Source organism: Neomonachus schauinslandi, chromosome 3, assembly GCF_002201575.2.
Source record: "Neomonachus schauinslandi chromosome 3, ASM220157v2, whole genome shotgun sequence".
NCBI classification, from domain to species: domain Eukaryota; kingdom Metazoa; phylum Chordata; class Mammalia; order Carnivora; family Phocidae; genus Neomonachus; species Neomonachus schauinslandi.
Genome location: NC_058405.1, coordinates 29,639,256 through 29,657,611, shown reverse-complemented (window position 1 = coordinate 29,657,611; position 18,356 = coordinate 29,639,256).

Sequence of the window (18,356 nt, the reverse complement as noted above, 5' to 3'; positions counted from 1 at the left end):
AAAGTCTCATGAACATTCTGTATCATTGAATGCTGAAGTTCACACCAAAGGGCTTCTATTTCCTTGGATTTCTTTTATCCTAGAGAAATAAAAATAGTTCAATTAAAAAAAAAAAGGCAGTTTCAGCTTCATCCAAGTGTGGGTAAAGTTGATCGTTACTATGCTCAAACTCCTTCCTGGCAGGAGCTATTCTATTGCTTTCTTTTTGAAGAGAAGCAACCTCTGCCTCTCTCCCTCCCTCCCTCTCTCTTTCTCTCATCTTTCTCTTAATCCTTCTGTACATTTCTATTTTCTTCTTCTTGTATTCTATTTACTTTTATTTTCTGATTTTACAAATAATATTTATTTTGGGGGAAAAGGAGATACGTTTTAATTCTTTCCTTTTAGAAGATTTTATTTATTTATTTGTCAGAGAGAGAGAGAAAGTGCACAAGCAGGGGGAGGGGCAGAGGGAGAAGCAGGACTCCCTGCTTAGCAAGGAGCCCGATGCGGGACTTGATCCCGGGACCCTGGGATCATGACCTGGGCTGAAGGCAGATGCTTAACTGACTGAGCCACCCAGGCCTCCCAGTACTTTTTAATTCTTAAAGAGATGGTTTTAACCAGTGATGGCAGCGCCAGGTAATCTTTCCCTAGGAATTTCCCACTCGGTGATTTCTTGACTCTCCTCTGGCTGCTCCTGCATTCATGACATTGAGGGCAAGGGGAACTCATTCCCATTTTCACGTAGCAGACAGTGACTAGGCATGATGAAAGGCTGCGTGGAAACTTCTATGGGTCTTAACTTCATGATGTCTTTCAAACACCTCCCTTTTCCCTACCACCTTTTCCTTTCTGCAGAGTATCTATGTAGTTGGGGAATCTGAATCATCAACTACTTGTGGGGTCCTACCCTTCTTGCCTGATTGACCAGGGTGTCATTCAGCTGCATTAGTCCTCCATACCCAGCTCCCAGATGCTTCCCAGCAGCCAGCCCTGCTGCCCAGTACTGCTCCTTCATAGTCCTTGCCCAGGAGGCAGAAAAAAGACTTCTGTGCCTGGTGACAAATGATGACATTTCAGGAAGCTGAGTCCTGGAGCACTTGGGGAAGCAATTCCTCTCCTGAGAGAGTTGTGGGTTAGACGGCCTCTTTTGTTTATTGTTTCATGGAGGTAAGTGAATCTGAGAGACAAGATGTGTTACAAGATGTCCCATGAACAAGTTTATAAGCCCGTTTTTGCAGAAGTTGTGTTTGTCACACTCAGCTGCTGCTCTGTGAAGAGGAAGGAGGCTGGCTTTGCTTAGGACTGATTCAGAGGTGCAGGAGGAAAGGGGAGCCACACATTGACTGGAGCTGAACTGCTTCTGGGAGCCAAGCAGGTTTTCTGTGCATGTGTTCCCGGGGAGCCTTCCAGTGCTTACATACACTTGACAGGCACCTGTGATTTATATTTTGAATCTTGCCCAAGTTTGTGCAGCACACTTGGTTTAGTCTGTGGGAGAGATTGTGAGTTTACTATGAGAAGGCTGCTTGAAACCCACACAATGTAAGCTGGTGTGCAGTTGCTCTGAGTTGTTTTTAAATGAAGGAAATATGAAGTTCTAGAAACAGATCTTCAGAGTTGGTGTTGGAATTCTTGGCTACAGAACAGATTGGGCTGGGAGAAACTTGTGAACTCTGAAAAATCTTCATGTCATTTTCCACTTAGGCTTCAAAAAGAAGTATATGTGATATCAACCATGGAAGTCCATCCATGTTACCAGATCCTGGAGCTCGCATCAGATTGAATGGTGGGGGAAATCCAAGTGGCAAATGTTAGACTTCATGATTTCCATCAAGTTCTATTAGAAAGCCCCATTTTTACAAAATGAGTTATATTTTTTGGAGGAAATAACTATTTTTTTATTCCCACAACAAATTAGGAAATATTTTGAATCTTTAAAAAGTTGCATCCTTTGACAAACATGACCCCGATGGTATCAGACTCTCGACATTTTGTAACAGAGACAAATGTATTTATTGTTCTAGATGGATCGCTGGGTCACATAAAGTATGTGAAGGCTAGGTTTGGTGTTTTTAAGGTAATATCAGTAGTTTTAAAGATCCAAAGCAAATCCACCCAACTCTTTACAGAATGCTAATCAACAAAGGCTTGCCTGTTTTCCGAACTCCATGATAAATCAACTTCATGTCCTCCATATGAAAGTCCTAAAGTTTTAAAGGAGAATGTTAAAAGCAAGATTTTAAGGGCTACTTTTCTACATAAAATGAACTTCAGTAACAACAGAGAAATAAGACCAAAACCCCAAACCCGACTGTCCAACAAGTGCCAGATGTTTCTTATCTCATAAAAACTCACATAGATATCAAGAAGTCACATCAGCAGACAGGCCTGTTGGTTTTTGTTCTTTGTCCTGTTTCTATCACTTGTTATCTTAACTATAAATTTTCTCTAGAGTGGGAAATAAATAGGATCCTTCCTTCCACATTTGTCTACTCTAGGAATTGAGGGGAATCCTGCCATCTTTTTCCCCAGAGACTATGAAATGTGAAGGCTGATGAAAAGCACTCTGTTTCAGGGCTTCAGGTTCTACTAAACTCCAGCAGCAAATGCTGATTTTGGCCTCTGAGACACTGTTGAGGAAGCAGTGTTGGGAGTGTTCTCTATGATGAACTTCTTTGGGCTCTCGGAGATACAAGCTTCTACAGCCTGAAGTAGAACCATATGTGAGGAGCAACATTTTAATTGTTGCTTCATTTTTCTGGGTTGAGATCAGGAATGTTCTGAAACAGAGCACATTCATCATTGGGAAAGCCCACCCTGTTGGATGGCAGAAAGAAAGAATCCAACATAATTCTAGATGCCTCTGATAGTTCACACACAGGTTTGGATACTGGACTTTTCTCATTTAACAATGAAAAGCCTCTGGAGAGTTTGAGGTTATTCAGGACGCTGGCTATAGTTTAAATAGTTTAAAATGATCAAAAGCCTTCATGGCCTCCCAAAGCTCCCTTACAAGTGTTAATTGATGGACTAAATAGCTATTGCTTTCCTAAAGGATGATTTTATACAGTTTTCCAGACATTTTTCCTGTATATCCCCCAAATTAGAGTGTTAGTAAAACATGGCATATGCTGCATATTATTATTTAACTTTTGCAGAGTAGTAACTGTGCCTATTGTGCTGTAGTAATTTCTCATCATTTTTCTTGTGCATATATCTTGTCTTAGTAGTTATCAGGAAAAGCAGAGGCTGTATTATGGTTCTTTTTTAATTACCTTTTCCAGAAGGTGAAACAGAGCTTGGTTGGCTCCATACTGAGGATTTGGTTACTACTGAAGGCATGGGGCTGAGGACGAACGCTCCTCAGCTCTCACCCCTAGTTCTGTACCCTTATCAAGATGCAGGACTTTGTGTGGACTCTGGAGTGATGCCTTAGGCACCTTTAGGACAGCTCCTGTTTTACGTTTGTGCTCAGAGAACCAACCCTGGCTGCGTCTTTAGGAAGCTCACATTGCCCCACTTTATCTGTCACCTTTCTTCCTTTCTGCTTTATGTCTTGACTCACAGCATATTTTTTCTTCTCTCAAAAGGGCAAAAATAACTTTAAACAATCACTGTTTTCCAGTATTTGCTTACAAATGTTGCAGTATGGTAATTAACAGCTGCCTTGTAAGAAGGTTGACTAGATACCAAGCACAGAGCAAGTGCCATATATATCCTCTTTCCTTATTGACCCTTTTGTCCTCATACACTGTGCTCAGCCTTGTGACCTTCTTTCTGTTCTTTGATGGCAACAAGTGGGTTTCCATCTCACAGCCTTTAAATTTGTCCATGACCTTGACTGGACCCCTTTGAAATGCTCTTCCCTCTGCTTCACATAACTGATGCTACCCATCACTCAGGTCTCAGCTCAGTGTTACCTTCTCAAGAAGACTTGGTTGATGAACTTCTCTGTCATGACATTGACAAGATCTGAAATGATCTTGTTTATTGGCTTACATGTTTATTTTCTGTCTCCCCTCATGAGGCCATATACTTCCAAAGAGAAGGAAACTTGCCTATCTTGTTTTCTCCTCTATCTCCAACATGGAGAGCAGTTTGTAGTCCATGTGGTACTGTATCCATATACGGAATATAGTATAGCAGTTGCTCTACTGGTTGAATAAATGAATGATCTCATCAAATATTTATTTTTATCAAAGATTTTATTTATTTATTTGACAGAGAGAGACACAGCGAGAGAGGGAACACAAGCAGGGGGAGTGGGAGAGGGAGAAGCAGGCTTCCCACTGAGCAGGGACCCCAATGGGGGGCTCGATCCCAGGACCCTGAGACCATGACCTGAGCTCAAGGCAGATACTTAACGACTGAGCCACCCAGGCGCCCCTCTCATCAAATATTTATAACAATTGTATGAGTTATTATCTCCTTAAAACATAAAGAAATTGGGACTCAGACAAGTTAAGTGATTTCCTTGATGATGCAGAGCTAACAAATGGAATTTTCTATGTCACTGAATTTTTCAGATTTTCATGATCATCAATAATGGTATCTTTCTTCTCATCTTTGCCCTTGTCATATCATCACAAGAATCACCTTGGAGAGTGAACGACTGATGTGCTTAATCCTAGGATATTCATTCATTCATTTATTTATGCCCTGGCATGCTTTAGTAAAATTTCAGGTGTCTCAGAAACACATGCCCTGAAGCTAGATACTATCCATGGTCAAGTAAGTGAAAGAGGAAAAGCATCCCAAGAGTAGAGGAGATTAAAAATGTAGGATGAAGCCAGGAATGAGATCAGTACATAAAATGCTCATCAGAATCTGGTGCATGTTGTAAGAGTCAGTTGCAACTTTGGCTTTACATTGTCCAGAAGAGAAAGAACAATTACATTCTTCAGTGTTCTCGTAAAGCAAAAATTAATGGTTGACTCAAAAGCAGAAGAATTTTGAGACCCCAGAGAAGTATCCTTGGTTTTTCTCATAATGAAGACATTGTGTGATATAAGGAATGATATTTTCTACAGCATCTATATGGTAAATATAACCAAAATTTTCATTTCCCCCCTTGTAATATGATAGCACATCAAAGCCTAAGTGAAGAAAAAAATATAATCCTTTGAGGACTCTAAAAGCAATCCTATAGGGGACTTAAAATAATGCTGTTGGGTTGTCCAGCTCAGTGCTGTATGGCTCAACACAAAGGATATGTTTTAGGCCATTTTGGAAGTAGCAGGTTTACATCAGGTCATAAATACTGTTCTCTAACCAGGCTGATCAGTGCAAATCAGCATTTGATGGAAGAAGGGTAGGACACACACACACACACACACACAACTTCTGGCAATACCTGGAGTTAAAAGACTCTGACTCAGATACTGGTTATGTGTGTAATCATAAACTTTGACAGTTAATGGAACTCAGAAAGGGCTAGTAGCCCTGGAATAGATCATTGCGTCTGGGGTAGGAAATCTTGGGAATTGCATTTGAATTTGAAGAGTTATTAATGTTAATGCATTATTAACTTGTGCAGTGGGGACTATTTTACGGCAGATTTCTGTGTTACGCTCTTTTCTACCACCTCCTGGCAGATCTGAGGCATTGGGGGCAACCGCTTGGCATTCCATTTATGAATGGTTGCTTATTCCTGTCATAGTTTAGGGAAAGTGGAACATGTAACTGTGGGCCTGAACTGACACTTCATCTAATCTCGTGTAAGCAGTGATTTAATTTTGGCTAAATTGATCGAATCACCTGGATGGCTCAAAGTATTAAATAGCTCTAATGAGATTTCCACACCTAAGCAAGTCATTTTCAATAGTGGATTGATTATACAAGATGGAAAACCTTTGGTGTGTCAAGCATCCGTACAGTTGCTGGGAAATAAGTCAAGGAAACACTAATCAGTTCATTTAGGAACTAATAACATCAGCCCCAAGGCTACAAGAGCCATCGAGACTGGGCTTCCTCCGTGAGGGGCACATGGTCTCTCTGAACCGGTGGTAGAGTGGATTTCATCAGATAAGCTGTCAAATGCTTCATAGAACATGCCTTGGAGAATTAAGCTTCTACTGTTCATACAATTTTATCAGACACTAGCAAAGTAGATTTTCCAGTAAAACAGGAAATTGCCCTAAGGCCATGCTTTTGAACATTTATTCAAGATGTACTTTAAATGCTGTTTCAGCTGTCATTTATTGCTATCGGCAGAAATGTCTGCTTTTGTTGCAGATGAGCAGTTCTCTTTAATCATCAAAATCAACTAAAGTGTGGAGGAAATAAGAGCTATAAAATTAGAGCGTGTGCAAGAAGGGGTGAGGGTAGGTAAATTTTGACGCAAGAGCAGTTGAAGCTGATTTGGAACATGATTGAGATCCCGAATTGACAACAGAGAAATTTATAAATTACTTTCTTTTCATAAGGCTAATCAGATATACTATATTACAATGTATATGAGGGCCGCATAGCATAGTAAACGCATGAACTCTGGAGACAGGCTGCCTGGTTTTAAATGCCAGTTCTGCAACTTCTAACTTTTGGACTTTGAACGAGTTACTTAACTTCTTTGTGCCTCAGTTTCATTAAGTAGGGAAGCTGTATCACTACACTGCACACCTGAAACTAATATAACAGTGTGTGTCGACTATACTTAAATAAAAAATTTTATAAATAAATAAATAATAAAATGGCAAGAAAAGTACAATACTTAGTAAGCACTATCTCATTATTTTCTATTGCTACTATAGCTCTCCGTAAAATTGGTAAGGAGTCATATGAAAATTTGAATATAAACATACTGACCCTATGCAGCAAAGTATCAAAATTAATAACTTCTGAAATGTATATCAATTAAAGATTTTAAGAACCACTATAAAATGTCCAGCTTTGTTTAGGAAGTACAGAATGTGTGTTTCAGAAATATGGAATGAATATACAGCAAAGGAAAGGCTCAGTTTTCCAAAAGTAAATTGTAGGATGATTGTAAATGTTACATCTTTCAGTAGGAAATAACCTCCTGGTAGATATATGGTAAATTATACAAAATATATATACACATGGCTTCATCATAGTCAATACATGAAAACATAGTTATTTCCCATTTTATCATTTATGAATCTAAGCCAGCAGCTCAGGAAATGACCAGCTGATTTCATGGGGATTCTGTGGTTCTCTACTTTCTTCTAATCTGAGAAGAGAAGAACATTAATGTCTTTTGCCTTGAGTCATTTTTGAGGAACATCAGGTCATTTCCTCAGTATAGTAAGAGAAAATGAAGTCATCTTTCTGACATTTGTCTTAAAAGGCAAATTTATTATATAAATGATAGTCCAAATCTGTTAAGTTTTTTACTGCTAGAGAAGCAAACTGCTTCAGGTCACTTCAGGATCAGTGTGGATAACATAAGCAATGCTGACTCCTATATGACCAATAATTTGTCGTTCAACAACGCACCACTGGACCAGTACACTTTCTATGGAAATGTTGATGCTCACTCAACTACTATGCTTATTCTAGAGATTACAAAATATATCTGTGGACAAAGGTCACTCTTTGATATGTGAGGGATATAACTTTGTTTTGAAGTTCATAACAGCTCATTCCTCAGTTTATCAGAATGACTTTCATCAGAATGGTCTGTGGAATATTATGTAATCTTCACACTGTATATGCCTCGTAAGGAGGCAAAATATTATCCCCACTTTAGAGAATGTAAAAGAAGGGCCGTGTGAACCTAAGTGATTTACCTACATGACATCATTACCTGTATTTCTGGCTCACAATCTCACACTATCATTTTACTCTAGCCTTCTTTGGAAACACTGAAGAATGTGTCTTCATGTAGAGTTTTCTGCCTGTTTGCAAATATAAATTAATAATATTTCACACTGTATATATAACATAGAAATCAATTCTGCTGTAACACTTATTTTGCAAATGTGAATTTGCTTCCAACATAATTAGTATATTAGAAAACAATTTGAACATGAATGAATTTCACATTCCTGTAGGTGTAATTCTGCCCTCAGAAGCATTAGATAAACACAGAAAACTGCACTCAGTTGGCCCTGACAACATAGAAATACACAGAACTCACCCCACACACCTCAAACATCTACCAGCTGTCTGGTCACTGAGTGCTTTATGAGACTCCCATCTGCATCTGCTATTGTAACTTCCTCTCCGATTTTAGAAAACCCCTCTTCCACCACTCCACAATGACTCACAAACTGCAATCCTTCCAGACATAACTCCTGCAAGCAAACTTCAGGTCCTTTTCAAGTAAAGTGCCATGTTTATTGTAGTATTGACATATTCTAAAACTATTTAACATGCATAAACTGTTCAACTCTTTAATCTGTGCTACTGTTTGTACCAAGTTCCTTATCTTGTTTTTAAGTGTCTCTGATAAATGTTGTACACCTAACCCCATATTTTTCCATACAGTCTGTGGTTTATATTGCAGGATATTACATAGCACAGTGATTTTTAGGAATGCATATATCACATTACAAAAGAACCCTATGTGGCATGCAGATTATCACACTCTTAAGCTCCACAGTTAACTAGCACTTGTTATGTTAGGCACTGCTCCGTACATGGTGAAGGATACAAAGATGGCCATTTTGGTCCCTGCCTTCTAGGATTATGTGATCTTTCAGAGACCATTACACACATAAACTTCTTTAATGATAAGTCGCGTTGTGCTCACCAGTGAAGAGTTACAATGGGAGGGTGGAAGGAGAAAGTAATTCCACTCCAGAGGATCTATAAGATTTTCTTTGAAGACATGAGATTTGACTTGGCCCTGATGGGTAAAGGGTGACTTTAGCAGGCAGGTGGGAAAGATATAGAAAGAAGGATTTTCTGGTACTCCTTAATGACAGTTTAAAAATGTTTCCATTAATGGCCAATGTTGAGTCCATGATGGTAGAATCTTTGAGGAACAAAATGCCTACCAAGGAAGGATCTCTATGTATCACAGTGCTGGCTTCCTTGAGGAGATAGTCTAATTAGGCAAACCCTTCTTGGTATCTATTCACCGTCCCTCTGAACGACCCTCTTCTCATTTTTGTTGTTGTTCTTCCTCTGACTCCTAAAGGATTTTTGTTTCTAGTGGTTGGTTCTTGCCTGAGTATTATTTGCTAACGAAGCTGTCACTTAAAAAGAATGTGACCTCCTCCAGAAGACTGATAATTTTAGAGGGGAAACTGGAAGGGAAGTAGAAGCTTAGAAAAAAGACATTTGTTGAGCACCTACCACGTGCCTTGCCTTGTGCAAATGAGTTTTATGTATGTAAACTTATTTGATTATTGCAGTAACTCCATGAACTCTTCTAGTTCATCATTCCCACTGTGAAAGAGATAGAGATGATTGCTGAGCCTACAGCAGTGGTTCTTAAACCCTTGGCTGCACATTAGAATCACCTGGCGGTGGAGGGAACTTTTGAAATTCCTTTGCCTACACCACTCTTGGCACAATGGAATTGCAATCTGGTGGTGGGGGGGCAGGTATTTTTTTTTTCTTTTAATGCTCCACAGGTGGGGCCAATGTGCAGCCCAGGTTGAGAACCACTGACCTAAAGGAAGATCTCATATCCCTGCCATACCTGCCTCAGGGAAGTGTGAGAGCAAACTCATTTGTTTGATTTAAATGGTACTTTTTATAAACTATAATCTTCATATTTTAATATGAAAGAAAAGGAATTCATAAAATTACTTTAACGTAGAAATTTTAGAAGGGTTGTGTTTCAGAGTTTTGTGCAGATGAATTGCTAGGTTCCTGTCAAAATAGATACATATGTGCTGAGGATGAACCTGTTATTGGACATTTGGATTGTTTCCAGTTTTTTTGGTTCTATGAATAAAGCTGCAGAGAACATTTGTGTACAAGTCTTCCTGTAGACATATGGTTTCATTTCTCTTGGGTAAATACCTAAGAATAGAATAGCACTGTTTTAGAGCAGGAGTATGTTTAACTTTATAAGAAACAGTTTTCCAAAGTGGCTGTACAATGCTGCATTTCCACCAGCAATGTAGGAGAGTTCCAGTCATTCCACATCCTTTCAAATACTTGGTTTAATCAAGGCCCTTAATTTTACCGGTTCTAATGGCTATTCAGTGCTTTCATTGTGATTTCAACTCACTTTTCTCTGATGACTAATGATGTTGAGCAACTTCTCATGTTAATATTGACAACTCACGTATCTTCTTTGATGAAATGTCTCTTAACTATTTTTAAATTAGGTTAATTTTCTTCTTAATATTGAGTTGGCATTCTTTCTCAGTGGGATTTCTGTGAAATAATGAAACATTTGTGCCCAAAGACATCTATTATATGTAACACATTAACTACTCTCCAGTGCTTCTATAATGGTGCAAGTGATGCCCAATTCTTGGGAGAATATCTTGGGAGAATAGAGAAAATAGTCACACAAGTAAGTTTCTGTCCTCTGTGTTTCAGATGAGAAATTGTGTTAAAACTCATTTTCACATATAAGTAATGCATAATATTTTCTCCTCTTTGGTGTCTTATCTTTCCAGTTTTCTGTTGTTCTCTTTCAGAGGGACATTTTGAATTTTGATGAGGCCTAATTTATCATTGTTAATGGTTCATGGTTTCTTTGTCATCTCTTAAAAATCTTACCTACTTCAAATTTAAAAATATTTTCACTTATATTTTCTTCTAGGAGTTTTATAGTTTTAGCTTTACACAGAGGTTTATTGGTTGCTTTGAGTTTAAGAGCCAAGGCTCATGTGTTCTTTTTCCATGTGAATATCCAGTCATTTCAATATCATTTGTTAAAAGAGTCTGTCTTCCCCTTGAGTTAGTTTGCTATCTATCTCTCTTAAAAATTATTGACTTTATATGGATGAGTCTATTTGTGAACTTTCTTTTCAGTTCAATTGATATAAATTTCTATCCTTATACTAGTATCAAAATTGTCATGACTACTATAACTTCAGAGTACATTTTGAAGTCAGGCACTGTAAGCAGTCCAAGTTGGTTCTTTTTATCACAATTGTTTGGGCTATTTGTGAGAATAGACTTTAAAATCACCTTGTCAATTCCTAAAAAATAAACTGGTGGGATTTTTACTGCACCAAATCTATAGCTCATTTTTGGAGAGGCTTGGCATCTAACAATACTGACTGTTCTGATCAATGTGCATGGTAGCCTTTCCATCTATTTAGATCTTCCTTAATTTCTTTCAGCAATACTTTGCAATATTCATTGAATAGATTTTATGCATATTTTAAAAATTTGTCCTTAAGCTGTTTATGTTTAGCAAAGCTATTGTAAGTGGTATTTTAAATAATTTTCCAAATGTTTATTGTTTTCCAAAGTGGTTGTATAATGTCATATTCTGCATATGTAGACGTACAATTGATTTTTTTTTATGTTAACCTTCATCCTGCAGCTTTCTTAATTCTATTTATTGGTTCTTATAACTCTCATTTATTAGTTGTTTTTTGTTGTTGTAGATTTTGTCTGTAGTTTTTACTACATAAAAATAGTCATGTTGTTTATGGAAACTCAACATTTTTATTTATTCCTTTTCAATGAATTTGTTTTCTTGTCTCATTTCTTTGGCTACAACATTGTGGAATACCATAAAGAGAGCAGAATCTTTGCTTTGTTCCTGATCTTAAGGAGAAAAAATTCAGTCTTCTTTAAATATGACATTAGCTATAAGGTTTTCATAAATTACTTTTATCGTGCTGAAGAATTTTTTTTTTATTCCTAGTTTGCTGAAAGTTTTTATCACTATGGGTGTCGAACTTTATCAAATTAATTTTCTCTGCAGCTTTTGAATGTCACATTTGCCTCTCTTCACTCATTAAAAAAAAAACACAAAACTCATGGAAAAACAAAACAAAAACTTGCCATCTCGTGTTAGCATAGCTCATCTTCATATAGTTTTTCTACCCCTATACTCAGAATAAAAAAGAGGCAAATCAAATTTTATTCAAACTATTTAAAATGCTAGGCTCTATCTTTTAAAATAATAATGAAACATACAAGGATGTCTACCTGATGATTCACAGATATTTGAAGACACCAGTAGTGGTTTGAATGTTGCCTCATGCCCACCCCTCCTACAAAAAAAATATGTTTCCTCAGAGTCTGTGAATTTGATCTTATTTGGGGCGGGGGGAGTATGTTCAGTTGTAGTTAAGTGAAGGATCTCAAGTTGAGGTCAACTTGGATTAGAGTGAGCTCTAAATGCAATGACAAGTTTCTCATGAGGGAAGAAAGAGGGAGAAGATGTAGAGGACAAGGTGATGTGAAGGCAGAGGAAGGGGCTGAAGTGATGCTTCCACAAGTCAAGGAACATCCAGGATTGTTGGCAGCCACGAGAAAGCTAGGAGAGAGGAGTGCAATGGGTTCTCCCTCAGAGCCTCTAGAAGAGACCAACACAGCTGACACCTTGATTTTGGATTTCTGACCTACAAAAGTGTGAGAGCAGAAATACCTGTGTTTTTTGAGCCACTAAGTTTGTGATAATTTGTTAACAGCAGTCCTAGGAATCTAATACAGTACCTCTTATGTACCAGACATTTTTGAAGGCATTGAGGCTACAACAATGACCAACAGATGGATACTATCTTGTTTTTGCTACTCTGCAGAACTAATGATTTTATTTTTTTCTTTAGTTAAAAAATATTTTGAAGTTTTATATGTGTCTTCTCTTGGAAAGTTTGACTGTGGTGATATTTTAGAGAGAGAGCAGAAATTTGAATCTTCATACAGTGTTCTTTTATCTTGGAAATGAGTCTAATATTTATGTAGAAACCCCTTCTTTAATTTATCAGTCTGCCTGCTTTGATCTATACCAATAGTCATTAAAAGAAAAAGAAAAAAAAAAACTGACTTAGCATATCAATATCATTCTGACGAGGAGGAACAAGACCAACCTTTGAGCTACAACTTCTAATGGTAGTCCTTCTATGCTAACCTTTAAGCAAATAATACCCAAACATAGATTTCACTAACTCATTGGTGAATGTAGATTTCACAGTCATGGGGGAAAAAGACACAGATGTTTGCCTTATTCGTTCTGTTTAAGAGAAAAAACATTTTCAGTTTTAAACATTTATACTTCCCCAAATTAACAAACAGAATATGTTACTGGCATAAGGATGAAAAGGACCAATGGAACTAGATATAGGGACCAGAAACAGACCTACTGACATATGGCCACCTGGTTTATGACAAAGGTGACACTGCCATATAATGGGCAAAGAACGATCTTTTGAGTAAATGTTTCAGGATGAACCTAGTATCCACATGGGAAAAAATGAACCTTGATCCTACCTCACACCTACACAAAAATCAATGTCCACACCAAGGTCTAAATATGAAAGGAAAAATAATACAACTTCTGGAAGAAAACATAGGACTACATCTTTATGTCCTTGGAGCAGGTGCAAATGTCTTAAGTAGGGACAAAACCCAAAAAACAAAAACAAAACTCTAAGACATAAAGGGGAAACTGATTTTAGGTGATATTAAAATTAACCTCTGTTCATCAGAAGACACCACTAAGGAAGTGAAAAGACAACCTACGGAGTGGGAGAAAATATTTACAATCATGCATTAAGAACTCCTACAAATAAATAAGAAATCAGTATAAAAACCAATAGGAAAATGGAAAAATACTAGAGCAAGCACTTCACAAAAGAAAATATCCAAATGGTCAATATGTATGTGAAACAGTGCTCAATTTTATTAGTCACTAGAAAAATGCAAATTAAAACCATAATGTGATACCACTATACATCTACCAGAATGGCTAAAATGAAAGCAGAGAACAAAAAAATCCAGAAATATGTAGTACTGGTGAGGAAATAAAACAACCAGAATGTTTGTACACTGCTGGTTAGACTGTCAATAGAAATAACCACTGGAATATTTTGGAAAAAAATATTTGGCATATGAATATGCATATCCTATGACCCAGCAATTCCACTCCTACTTTATCTTCCCCCAAAGAAATGTAAATACATATTCACAACATGACATGTACAAAATTGTTCCCAGTGGAATTATTTATATTAGCTCTGAACTAGAAATTTCCCCAATTGTTCAATAGTAGAATCAATAATAAGTTGAAGTATATTAATGTAATATAGTAGTATGCAGCAATGAGAATAAACATAGTATATCTATATGTAACAACATACATTAATTTCAGAAACAGTGTTCAAAGAAAGAAAACAGACACAAAAGGGTGAATACTCTTTTTCAACACGAATAAAGATTGTGTTAGTTAAAGCTAATGTATGCTGATAGAAGGCATGAGAGTGGTTATCTTTGAGGATGCCAGTAGAGACTGGAAATGGGCACAAGGGTGACTGGAGGATGCTCATTATGTTCTGTTTCTTGATCTGGGTGATGATAAATGGGTGAGTTCGCTATGAAAAATCATCAAGCTGGACACTTATGATCTGTGCCTTTTTCTGTGTGTATGTTATTCTTGAATAAACATGATTTTTAAAAAAGTGTATCTTTTGAAGTATATAATGTTTTCAATCAGGTTTTGATTCTGAGTATATCTCTTGATGTTGCTTCCATTGGGATTGATAAAAGTATTAAATTCTTTGATGATGAACTGTATCTGAAGATAATTGGTAAGTTGAAATGCCCTTCAGACCAGAGGGTCTTACACTTCCTTAGAACTCATCACAGTACCATGAAGAGGCCATCCACATAATGCTGTCAAGTTTTTAAAAAAGAACAAGAGCTTTACACAGTCTGATATTGATTGTAGTCTTGGTCCTAAATTGTGCAAGCTAATTAAACCATTCTGAGATTCAGTTTTCTGATATATAAAATGGGGGTATGAGTATCAGTTGCTATTGTTATGGGGCCTAAATGAGATGATGTTTGCAAAGTAGAAAGTGCACTTATTAAACATTTTTCTCGGGCGCCTGGGTGGCTTAGTTGGTTAAGCGACTGCCTTCAGCTCAGGTCATGATCCTGGAGTCCCTGGATCGAGTCCCACATCGGGCTCCCTGCTCAACGGGGGGTCTGCTTCTCCCTCTGATCCTCTCCCCTCTCGTGCTCTCTGTCTCTCACCCTCTCTCTCTCAAATAAATAAATAAATAAAATCTTTAAAAAAAAAAAAAGAAAGAAACATTTTTCCCCTCGGGGCGCCTGGGTGGCTCAGTCGTTAAGCGTCTGCCTTCGGCTCAGGTCATGATCCCAGGGTCCTGGGATCAAGCCCCACATTGGGCTCCATGCTCTGCAGGAAGCCTGCTTCTCCCTCTCTCACTCCCACTGCTTGTGTTCCCTCTCTCACTGTGTCTCTCTCTGTCAAATAACTAAATAAAATCTTTAAAAAAAACCATTTTTCTCCTCTAGATGTCATGGAATATATAAAATTGAATAACATCTACTTTTTAGCTCTTATGAACATAGGCTTGTGAGAAATATGAAATATGTAGTTACTATCATGTAAGCTAGAAAGTAATGAATTCTACAAGAGGAACATATAATGTCTTTTGCTCAGATAGAAGAAAGTGGTAGAGGCTAAGGGACACTTACATTTATGGTCCACCATATGCCGGATACTTTAAACTTTATAAAATCTAAGGATAGCGGAGAATGTTTTGAAAAGGCAGTGGCATTGAAGCAAGGCTAGGAATGATGCCTTGGGATAAGGAAATAGTTATTTGGACATATAAAGATAGTGGGATATTCATTATAGGAAAGAAAGTAGTATAAAGAAAATCTTAAAAGCAGAAAGTACAGGGTGTATTTCAGAAATAAATGGGAAATGAATTTGGCTGGAATATTTTGTGGATGAAAGAAAAGCAATAAAGAATAAAGCTGGAGAGGAAAGTAGAGGCCAGACCTTGACTACCATGTTAAGCAAATTTGTCTACAGTTTTTAGGAAGTGAGAGACTTCAGAGATATTCGAGCAGATGGATTCAGTGTTCATAGCTGGGCTTCATTTGAGAAGATTTATACATCAGCATTATGACGTTAGATGATTGGGTGCAGTCAGGAAAAGTAGTAGAGAATAGATTATTGCTTTTATCTAGAAATATAGCAACATAGTCTTGAAGAAGAGTAATTAGTGAGAATACAGAAAAAATGGATAGAGTACTTGCAGACTCTATGGAATTTAGGAGTTAGTGGATGTGGAGGGCAATTGTTCAGTTCTGCTTATCTGAGCTTGGTGCAAATTTGGTGGAAGGACAAATCAAGCAAGTTGTTTGCTGGATCAGGCAGAATCAGGCAAGGTGTTTATTTCTACGAAGATGCTAGAAACAAAGAGTAGTCAGATGGCAGGTGTAAATGATCTCCTCAGTTGAGCCAAAGTCAGTGCCAAAGAAGTAGGGTCTTACCTTACCATGGCACTGGCCATGGGATCCAGAAGGGATTATGAAGGAAATTTTTAGGTGAGAAGAACCAAACTTCATCAGGACAATGGAATGAGCAAAGCAGAGTGCAAGGTGCTAACTCTTGTTGGGTGCTCGTATAGGGTCAGGTTGTCTCTCAGAAGTATTGGGTTCAAATTTAGTAGATAGGGAGGAATCCAGAATGATGATGTGACAATACATTCCTCAGACTATAGTATTATAAAGTCCATTATTAGGAGTGAGGAGGACGGAAAGAAGAACAGGTGTTTGGTTGGTAGTATGTGTGTGTAAATTTGGTGGTCAGCTTAGGTGAGGCATGATGTGAGAGCATTTAGGTAGAGGAAAAAATTCTAAGTTTGTTTTTGGTACATGTTGAGTTTGAAATGCTGATGGCTCACCTCATGGAGGTGTTTGGAAGCAGAGAAAAATATAAATTGTTGTTCTGGGTTTCAGTTGGTCCCTGAAGTACACTGACCTGTATCTTCTTCTAGGTCCTTATTGGTAAGGGTTCCCTAAGAGTCTGAGCTCCATGTTCAGCCACCAGTAGACCAGATTTGTTGCTTGTTTCTGATTGTCAGTCCTGGTCGACACCTCCAAGTACTCTGTCCACAGCGTGTGGCTGTTTTTTTCCAGCCTGTACAAGCCAGAGCCATTTGGAACAGCCTGATGAATTTTCTATTGAAAACTGGAGGGATTTATAGCTTCCTTAGGAAGTTACTCTGAAGTTTCTAAGAATTTAGAGAAAACAGACTGGGAGACTCTACACAGTTTTTTGCCTTTTGTTGGGTTTTGTTGGTTCTTGGTGGTTATGCCAGTTGTCTCTGTTTGTCCTACCAGCAACCTATTCTCTTCTCTGCCCTGCTTTGTGCCTCAGAAGGCTAATGCCTGAAGACTGCTCCCTTTCTGGATTCTGGTTGATTTCAGCCAATGGAAAACACTGGCAAGAGATGAAAGGGTCGAAGGAGCTATAATCGGGGCATTTCATCTCTACTCCCTCCATTCTTTGGTAGCCTGTCTTTGGCAGTAGCTGAAATACAGCTCTTGCCCTCTGTTGCTCCAGCCTTTATTGTACTTTGATAACACTATTTCCTCTCTTTGCTTCTTTAACCAAAAGGATAATGATGACTTCCTTTTGTTGCTAATATCTCAGTGCCTCAGTATCCCCCATTGGCTCCCTTAACCCTGCCCTCATCCCTGTAATTATTTCCCTTATTAAATCACTTCATTTGAACAATCTGGGGAGTGACTTCTGTCTCTTGTTGGGACCCTGACTGATACGGTTTTCCCAAGGACAGATGGACGCTGCCCGCAGTACACCCTTATCTCCAAATGAGATCTCATGGCCCATAGGAGCCCAGGATTTGAACAGAAGACCACTCCCTGCCATAAGGAGTTCTAAAATTTGATAATATAGGTAGAGGTCATCTAAGAGAGTACCCAGATTTACTATTATATTTCCTACTTGTAGTAAGGTGAGAGTATTCTTGAGAACGACATTGTGTCCGGGATAAAAGTTAATTACCTTATTTGACAATATAATCCCTCTACAAACATCCAATAGGATGGTTAAAAATCTGAAAGATCTTTTTCAGTGACATATTTTTAATGACCCAGACATGGAAAAATCATTAACATATTTACTTTTAATGATGTACTAACACTTTGTTTGAACTGAAGCCTTAGATTCCCAACCAGGCATAGGCTTACCCAATATTTTTCCATAATGGTTATTGTAAACAAATTATTCATCTTATTTAATCTAATAAAGTGTTTCCCCTGTAGAATTAAAGACCGGAGACTAATTGAATGAATTTCTAGATTGGGACTCATTTGGGCTTTCCCAAAACATGATATAACTCAATGCATTAAACAATCAAGAATTATGTGTATGTCAGACAAGAGCTAGGCCTTTATTTTTCTGCTCTAAAAATATGCTGTTATACAGTTTGAGTTGTATAGAAGACTTTAAAAAGGGTTTTTTTTTTTAACAAGGATGA